Source organism: Pelodiscus sinensis, chromosome 1, assembly GCF_049634645.1.
Source record: "Pelodiscus sinensis isolate JC-2024 chromosome 1, ASM4963464v1, whole genome shotgun sequence".
Taxonomy (NCBI): Eukaryota; Metazoa; Chordata; order Testudines; family Trionychidae; genus Pelodiscus; species Pelodiscus sinensis.
The window spans coordinates 333233155-333242995 of NC_134711.1; positions in this window are offsets into that span (position 1 = coordinate 333233155).

Sequence of the window (9841 nt, forward strand, 5' to 3'; positions counted from 1 at the left end):
CACGGCCAGCCCCATGTGCCTGCAGAAAGTTTTCAAGTTTCCCCTCAGTGACCTGTCTCCAGACCTGTCTTAGTTCTGTCCCTCCTGGCCCTTTACAGAATGTCAGGCCCTGGGAAGAGCTCGGTAGTGTCCTCAGTTGTCTTCCTAATTAAACATAAAATATAAATATTCACAAATACACAGAACAGCAAATTAACCTCTGGCTCAGCCCAGAGCCCAATGGATCCCATCTCCCTTTGGGAAGGCCCCTTAATTACTGTTTCCTGCTATCTCTAGAAAAATAGGCAGCTCATAAACAGGCTGGTTTCCTGCCTTTTTTGCATTCAGAGGCCACGTCTCCCCTGGAGTCAGAGCCAGCCCCACTGGGACTGCCCACAGCTGTGATATAACCAGTGCACAGCCTTGTGTCGGCTCTTGGCATGGGACGCTGGTGCCGACACTGGGCTCAGAGAGCTGCGGGATGCATCTGCCTGAAGGGGATTCCGAGGGAGGACATGTCCCTCTCAGCACTCACAGGTACTGTCTCGAGCTGAGAAGCTCCCCTGCTCCACAACCCCAGTGCAACATGGGCGTGACAGGATAGAGAGTCAGTCTGTGATGCTTTTTGTTCTGCAGAGCCACTAAAAATCCCAGGCACCCTCCCCCATAGGTGAGATTTTTCTAGTACCACAGGCCAAAATGTCCCTTTTGGCTGGGCCTTCAGGCTGGCTGGTTGCCTCCAACCCTGAGGAGGCTCCGTTTCAGTGCCACAGGGGATCCCTCATGATAAAAGATATTAAGAGAGGCACAATACAAGGCCAATTCAGAGTCAGTGACCCAAACTTTCTTCAGGCCCCACTGAAGCAAAACCACCCTCGGAACAAGAACTGAGGAACTGGTGAGACACAGGGAATATAAAAGCCGGATTCTATTTTCTTTATTGATCGAGTCCTGGGATTGAAGGGGAAAAGGAGCCATTAGATCATTCTGTCAGACCCCCTGCAGAACACACACCAGTGATTTTAGCCAGGTACCCCTGTAACGAGCTCTGTGACTGGACACAGCACTTTAGCCGAGGCCTACACAGTGCAACCCTGAGTAGTCCTGTCCCAGCTGTGACCTGTATGGCCGGCTGGGGTTCATGGAACCCCAAACTGTGTTTTCTTTTTCTGACCATCAGCTAAAAATCCTCCTCCCACTCCCAAGAGGTGCGGCAGGTACCCCCTGGACAGGCAGCATGAGGATAATGGAAGTATCCTTTCACTCGCTTAGCCGCCATCTCTGGGGGAGGCGGGTGACCCACGGTGAAGGGAGCCCTGCAGTCAGTGTCAGTTGTATTTACCCTTCAGGGCTACAGCCAAGCTGCTGTGCCTCTCATGTCTAGTTGACGTCTCAGGTAGATGCATCCCGTATGGGTCTGCAGAGATGGGGAGCTGAAGCATCCCCACACTGGCTGTGTGTCCCAGTGGCTACTCACCTTCCAGGTCATTCAGGAAAATATCAAAGTTCCTCAGGGTTCAAACTGAGCCCGGGAGAGCCCCATTGGAAACATCCCCATTGGCCGATCTGTCATCCAGCGAGGGCTGTTGTGTACATTTCCTGTCCACTTCTTTTACCAAGTGGGCTGTGGGATTGATTTGTCCATTCGTGACTCCTGTTCAGAACTCTAAGTTCTCCTGCAGACGTGGTTCAATAACCTCTTCGGATGCTGATGGGCAGGAAAATATTTAATCACCTCATGTCCTAGGTGTGTCTCATACTGCTTCCTTCCCATCCCAACACAAAGCTATGGATTGATCACATCTAGGTTTTCAGCAACATTTACAACTTTTCTATATCTGGCTGAGGATCATCCTAAACTTCTCCTAGGATTAGTTTTCTTCTTATATTTCCTAAACTGCTCAGTGTGATACATGGCTCTGCCAAGGATTTTTCCCTGTTCTCTTTAACGTCTCTTATGATAACATCCCATTTCTATTGCTTGCGATCAATATTTCCCCTTCCTCTGTTATGTGTTGCTTTTCTGCTCCCCACCCTCTACCATTCACTGCCTTCCTTTTCCCACTGACCTACATTTTAAGCCAAAGTTATTCACTTGCTTCACTGAGGAATCATGAATGTTATCCATCTCAGAAGTTCCTGTGAAGATATCCCAGTGCATGCGGGGGAGGGGCATTTCTCTCTTTGTCCATTTGAACGGTGGAAGTTCCATTATTGTCGTCTCCTCTCTCGTGTACGTGTCCATTAGATATTCTTTCAACTCAAGAGTCCCAGTGTTTTCAGGCTGTTCTACTTTGGCAACCACCCCGACTCTAAGAGCCCGTCTCCGACACCGCTTCTGTCTGCTACACCCTTACAGAGAGACTAGATGGCCAAACCCCTGTATGCCCAGAGCGTCTTATTCTCCATCCAGTTCTCTAAGCATCCAAACTGTCCCTTGGTTTTGTCCACTGCGCTGACAGAGCAGGTGGGTCCATGCAGCTGTTGTCAATGATGTCAGCCCTTCTTTATCAGATGGGCTCTACCTAGGATGTTTCCTTGGCACTTGTCTTATTAAAGTTGTTTTGATTATTTTCCACTCTCCGATGCTGAGCATGTCAGTTAAGGGGGGACTCTGCCGCTTGAGTTTATTACATTAAGGAACAAGGAATGAGAAGCACAAGGAAAACCTTTTTCTCTGCTGGTGCTTGTGAGGGTCCTGGAATTACTGAGCTTCAGAAAATATGGTCTGGGCCTTAGTAGGTTTAGCTGATCCTAATTCTTTTTTTTGAATCACAAAAATGTTATTTTCAGTGGGTGAAGAGCGACCAGCCTCCTTCCCCAGTAAGGACATTCTCCCACAGTGCTTGGTGTGTCTCATATTCACATTGTGTCTCCACCCAGGTATTTGCATTCCGACCATCACCTGGGACCCTGGGCACAAACCGGAAGTCAGGGGAATATAAGGTACCTGTAGGAGACTCCATTCTGCTTCCGCGGTGGAAGCCAGCTCCTGGACTCCATGTCAGATTCTAACAAAACCGACTTCACCAACCCCTCCATCTTCATCCTGCTGGGCATCCCTGGCCTGGAGGCGGCCCATGGCTGGATCTCCATCCCCTTCTGTGTTATGTACATTGTAGCCATCTCGGGGAGCCTCACCATCCTGTACATCGTGAAGAGGGAGCCGAGCCTCCATGAGCCCATGTACTATTTCCTCTGCCTTCTGCTTCTCACCGACATTTTCCTGTCCACATCCCTTGTGCCCAAAACACTGAGCATCTTCTGGTTCAATTCTACAGAGATCACTTTTGGTGCTTGTTTCACCCAGGTGTACCTTACTCAATGCTTTTTAGTGATACAGTCTGGGATCTTCGTGGCCATGGCGTTTGATCGCTACGTGGCCATCTGTGATCCCCTGAGACATTCCACCATCCTGACAAATTCCATTGTAGCCAAGATCTGCTTGGCCTTGGTGCTGCGCGGCTTCATGATCGTACTGCCCATTCCCATCATGGGGAGTCGGTGGCCATACTGCAGTAGCAACATCATCCCCCACTCGTACTGCAAGCATTTTTCTGTGGTGTCCCTGGCCTGTGCCGACATCCGTCCCAGTAATTACTACAGCGTCTGTGTGACATTCATTGTGCCCAGTGTGGATGGGTTTTTCATTGCTGTGTCCTACATTCAGATCCTCAGGACCATCTTCCGAATGCCCACAAAGGACGCTCGGCTCAAGGCATTTGGGACCTGTGGGACTCATCTCTGCGCCTTCTCAGCCTTGTGCATCCCAGATCTCTTTGTCTCCCTCATGCAGAGGATTGGTTCTGATGTGCCCCCACCTGTGCTCAGTGTCATGGTCAATGTGAAACTCCTGGTGCCTCCCCCACTACACCCGATCATCTATGGGGTGAGGACAAAGCAAATCCGGGACAGGCTGCTGTGGATATTGACTCAGAAAAGGGCCTAATGTTCACTCCCAGCACTCAGACTCTCCGACTCACCTCCGTACTGACCTGACTGGTGACATGACGCTGAGCCCTCTTTCCTGAATCGGTTGCTGGACAATCAGACAAATTCTGAGTCCTTTCATCACGTGACATTACAGGGTCAGCGTGAGAAACTGGGGGATCAGTCTAGGTACACGTCATAGAGTTGCCTCTTTTCGTATTGCTTGAATTTGTGCCTCACCCTTTGGCAAAGCATTTCCACAGGCTGACTGTGAAGAAATACGTCATGCTGTTTGAAATCCTCTGCCTATTGATTGGGTGACCCCCCAGTTGTGTTACAGGAAGGAATAAATAGTCTTTCCTTGACCCATTTTTACACAACCTTCATGACTTCATAGACCATCTCATATCCTCCCAGTTATCTCTTTTCCAAGCGGAAATGACACATTCTTTTAATCTCCCCTTCTGTAGGTTCTGTTCCATACCTCTAATTCTTTTCATTTCACTTTTCACTAACATTTCCAATTCTACAATGCATATTTTTTGAGAGTGGGCTACCAGATCTCCATGCATTGGTCCATAGTCTGACACACCAAGACAGGTGGCTTCACTAATTTGCTGGAGGGAAGATTTGCCGGGAGCTAAGTGAATACCAAGGACAGGTGGCTCCAATAATATGGTGGTAGGAAGACATGCCAGGAGCTGAGTGAATGGTTTTCTATTTCCACAACCTCGCCCTTTTTATGTCCACCAAGTCATCTCTTTTTCAGTCTGAAAGGACACAGACTTTTTACTCTCTCCTTCTATAGAGTCATAGAATCTTAGAGCTTGAAGAGACCTCAGGAGGACATCAAGTGCAGCCTCCTATCCAAGGCAGGACAAATCTCAACTAAATTAACCCAGCCAGGGCTTTGTCAAGCCAAGATTTTTAAAAAAAACTCTAGGGATGAAATTCCACCACTTCTCCAGGAAATCAACCCTAGTGCATCCCCACCCTCCTAGGGAAATAGTTTATCCTAATATCCAACCTAGAGCTTCACCACTCCAACTTGAGACTATTTCTCCTTGTTCTGCCATCTGTCACAACTGAGAACAGCCTCGCTGCATCTTCTTTGGAACCTCCTTTCAGGAAGTTGAAGGCTGCTATCAAATCCCCCCTCACTCTTCTCTTCTCTAGACTAAATTATCTCTTCAGAAATCTTTGTTATGCTCACATATTGCACCAGACCGGGATGACAAGTGACAGAAAAGAGAAACGAAAACTATTAGGAACAGATGGCTTAAAAAGAGATATTATTAAACCTGGGATGTTTTAGCTTAGGATAGGGAAGACCAATGGGAGTATGAGAGAGATCTAGGAAATTATAATGGGTTTTGAAAAAGTAAATGAGGAAGCGTCACTTACTCCTTCTCATAAGACACAAACTAGAGATCGCTTTACAGAATAAATCAACAAATGGTGTAAAACAAAACCAAAGGAATAATTCACATGACTCAACTTGCATAAAATCAGAGATTAAGCAGATGGAGACTTCTCATCTTGGAAAAGGGATGTCGAGAGGGGTCACGAGGGTGGTAAATGAAATCATGATGAGTGGAGAAAATAAATCAAAATGTGTTCTGATATCATGTGGGGTAGGGATAAATTAATGAAATAAATTATTCACACAAGTTAAGGCCAACCTGTGGAAGTCTTTCCCAGAGTATGCTCTGTAAGCCAGTACTCTCAAAGGGCTACAAAAGGGAATAGCTAAGTTCATGGAAGGGTCTGTCAATAGCGATTCGCAAGGATGGGCAAGGATGGGACACCGTACTCCGTTTGCAAGAGGTTGTGAACGGGAGATGGGGGATGACTCACTGGCTGAATGTTTGTTCTGCTCATTCCTTCTGAAGCACTTTGCACTGGCCACTGTGGGATGTCAAGATACCGATCTAGAGGGACATTTAGTCGAACTCAGTAAGGCCCTGCTTATGTTCCGGTCCTGCAGGAGTAAGACTGTGTTTGTATGAATCTGGGGACCTCTTCTGCAGAGGTGATTGCTGAAAATCTTGTTCGTCAAAGTTATACTAAGGCCTAAAAATCAGACACACCATCTCGTGGGTCAATTAGTATTTCATGTCTTCACCAAATACATGCTTACGCACAATTCTTGCTATATAAAGTCAGATTTTTTAAAAATCAAGAAAGAATGAAAGCGAGAGAGAGAAAAGCGGGAATTATTGGTGAAAAAACTAACCATGATGAATCGTAGAAACATAGCTCTGGAAGGGACCTCGAGAGGTCATCAAGTCCAGTCCCCTGCCATCAGAGCAGGAACAAGGACCATCTAGATCATCCCTGACAGGTGCCTGTCCAACCTGCTCTTAAATATCTCCAGTGATGGAGATTCTACAATTCCACAGCAATTTATTCCAGTGTTTAACCACCCTTTCAGGTAGGAAGGGTTTTTTTTCTGAATGTCCAACCCAAACCTCCCTTTCTGCAGTATAAGCCCGTTACTTCTTGTCCTATCAAAAAAGGCCAAGGAGAACCATTTTCTCCCTCCTTGTTATCACACCCTTTTAGTTACTTGAATGTTGTCCTCTCTAATTCTTCTCTTTTCCAAATCAAATCAACACAATTCTTCCATGTTTTCTCGTACTTTAATCATTGTCATGCTGTTCTCTGGACATTCTCCAAGTTCACCACAGCTTCCTTGAAATGTGGTTCCCAGAACTGGACACAGTCCTTCAACTGAGCCCTAACTGGTGCAGAGTGAAGCAGAAGAATGATTTCTCCTGTCTTGCTCATAGCACTCCTGTTAATCCATCCCAGAACCACATTTGCTTTTTTTGCAGCAGGGTTGATTCATGTTTAACTTGTCAACTACTATGACCCCTCGATCTCTTTCTGCAGGATTCCTTCCTAGACAGTCACTTCTCAATCTGTACGTGTGAAGTGGATTGTTCCATCCTAAGTGGAGCACTTTGCACTTGTCCTAATTGAATTTCAAAATGTTTACCTCAGACCTTTTGTCCAGTTTCTCCAGATTATATTGAATGATGAGCCTGTCCTCCAAAGCACTTGCAACCGCTCTCAGCTTGGTAACTTCTGCTAACTTCATGGGTGTACTATTCCACTATCTAAATCATTGATGAAAATAGTGAACAGAACGAGTCCTAAAACTGAATCGTCCACAACACCATTTGTTAGGCCCTACTAGCATGACTGTGAACCATTAATAACTACTCTCTGAGAATGATTATCTTGCCAGTTATGCACTCACCATATCGTAGTTTTATTTCCCCAGATTATTAATAAGGTCATGTGGACCATATCAAATGCTTTACTAAAGTCTATGTATACCACATCGACTGCTTCCCCCGCATAAACAAGACTTGTCCTATCAAAGAAAACTATCAGAGTGGTTTGACATGATTTGTTCATTACAAATTCATGCTGGCTGTTACCTATCACTTTATAATCTTCCTAATGTTTGCAGAGGAATTTCTTAATTATTTGCCCCATTATCTTTCCTGACAGAAGCTAATCTGAATGGACTGTAGCTTCCCGAGTTGTTCTCATTTCTTTTTCATAGATGGGCAAGAGATTTGCCCTTTTCCATTTATCTAGGATCTCTTCCAGACTTAGATAGGCCTGAAATAGAAAGGTCAGGTTCCAAAAGTCCTTTAGACAATTCCTGGGCAGCATAAACTTTACAAAAGGCACACTGAAAATGATATGGTTACATCAAGACTAATCTAAAAATGGTCCGTTTTGATCTCTGAATGAACTGAAAACAGTCCTAGAAGAAATCATTTGTTTACACCGTTAACCTCTGGCAAGCTGTATGTAAACAACAGACAATGACAGACCCTCTTTTCTGCTAGTTCTTTACAAACACAGGTCTGCATGTCAAAGCTCCACCCTATCTTTTCTAACCATGGCTAAAGACTGAATGTGGGTGAGTAGCTTAGCCCGCTGTGGTCATGTGTCACACAACCATTTTCCGGGCCGGGACCTGTTGGCTTTAATGAACATATGCCCCAAAAGAGGGACACTGGAAAAGGAGTGCGGTTTCAGGGTGCAGTTCTAGGAAGGATGAGCTGGCGCAACTGAGGAGTGCGCCGGAGCTGAGCTGAAACCAGTCTGAGGTTCTTGGTGCTTGGCGCACAGGTCTCCACGCACAGAAGGAAGCCCTGAGTGTTGTTAAGTGTGGGGGGCCCACTCGCAGCTGTCAGGTGGGTCTCCAGCGATGGGAGGTTGGGCTCCTCACATTGCTTCACAACCGTGTGACCGCCTGCCCCCTGGGCCTGACAGGATCTGTCCGTCCCACGCCCCCAAGATCTGCACAGGTGAGAGAGACTTTCTTGGTGTGAGAACATAAGAACATAAGAACATAAGAACGGCCGTACTGGGTCAGACCAAAGGTCCTTCTAGCCCAGTAGCCTGTCTGCCGACAGTGGCCAACACCAGGTGCCCCAGAGAGGGTGGACCGAAGACAGCGATCAAGCGATTTGTCTCCTGCCATCTCTCTCCAGCTTCTGACAAACAGAGGCCAAGGACACCATTTTATCCCCTGGCTAATAGCCTTTTATGACCCTAACCTCCATGAAATTATCTAGCTTCTCTTTAAACTCTATTATAGTCCTAGCCTTCACAGCCTCCTCTGGCAAGGAGTTCCACAGGTTGACTACACGCTGTGTGAAGAAGAACTTTCTTTTATTAGTTTTAAACTTGCTCCCCATTAATTTCATTTGGTGTCCTCTAGTTCTTCTATTTAGGGAACTAATAAATAACTCTTCTTTATCAGGCCTCTCCACACCACTCATGATTTTATAGACCTCTATCATATCCCCCCTCAGTCTCCTCTTTTTTAAACTGAAAAGTCCCAGTCGCTTTAACCTCTCCTCATATGGGACCCGTTCCAAACCCCTAATCATTTTAGTTGCCCTTTTCTGAACCCTTTCCAAGGCCAAAATATCTTTTTTGAGGTGAGGAGACCACATCTGTACACAGTATTCAAGATGTGGGCTACCATAGTTTTTTACGGGGCAGTAAGATATTCTGGGTCTTATTTTCTATCCCGTTCCTAATAATTCCTAGCATCCTATTTGTCTTTTTGACCGCCGCTGCACACTGCGTGGAAGTTTTCAGAGAACTGTCCATGATAACTCCAAGATCTCTTTCCTGATTTGTCGTAGCCAAATTAGCCCCCATTTGTCGTAGCCAAATTAGCCACCTATAGTTGGGGTTATTTTTCCCGATGTGCATTACTTTACACTTATCCACATTAAATTTCATTTGCCATTTTGTTGCCCAATCACTCAGTTTGGTGAGATCTTCTTGGAGTCCCTCACAGTCTGCTTCTGTCTTGACTATCCTAAACAGTTTGGTATCATCTGCAAACTTTACTACCTCACTGATTACCCCTTTCTCCAGATCCTATATGAATAAGTTGAAAAGGATTGGTCCCAGCACTGACCCTTGGGGTACACCACTAGTTACCCCTCTCCAATCTGAAAATTTACCATTTATTCCGCCCCTTTGTTTCTTGTCTTTTAACCAGCTCTCAATCCAAGAAACGATTATCCCATGGCCATGTAATTTACACAAGAGCCTTTGGTGAGGGACCTTGTCAAAGGCTTTCTGAAAATCCAAGTATACTATATCTACTGGATCCCCCTTATCTGCATGTTTGTTAACCCCTTCAAAGAACTCTAATGGTATGTCTGCACTACAAAGTTAATACGAACTAACAACCGTTAGTTCGAATTAACTATGATGGGCGCTACACATACAAACCGCTAATTGGAACTTAATTCGAACTAGCAGAGCGCTTAATTTGAACTAGGTAAACCTCATTCTACGAGGACTAACGCCTAGTTCGAATTAAGTAGTTCGAATTAAGGACTGTGTAACCACTAAATTCGAACTAGAGGGAGGCTAGCCC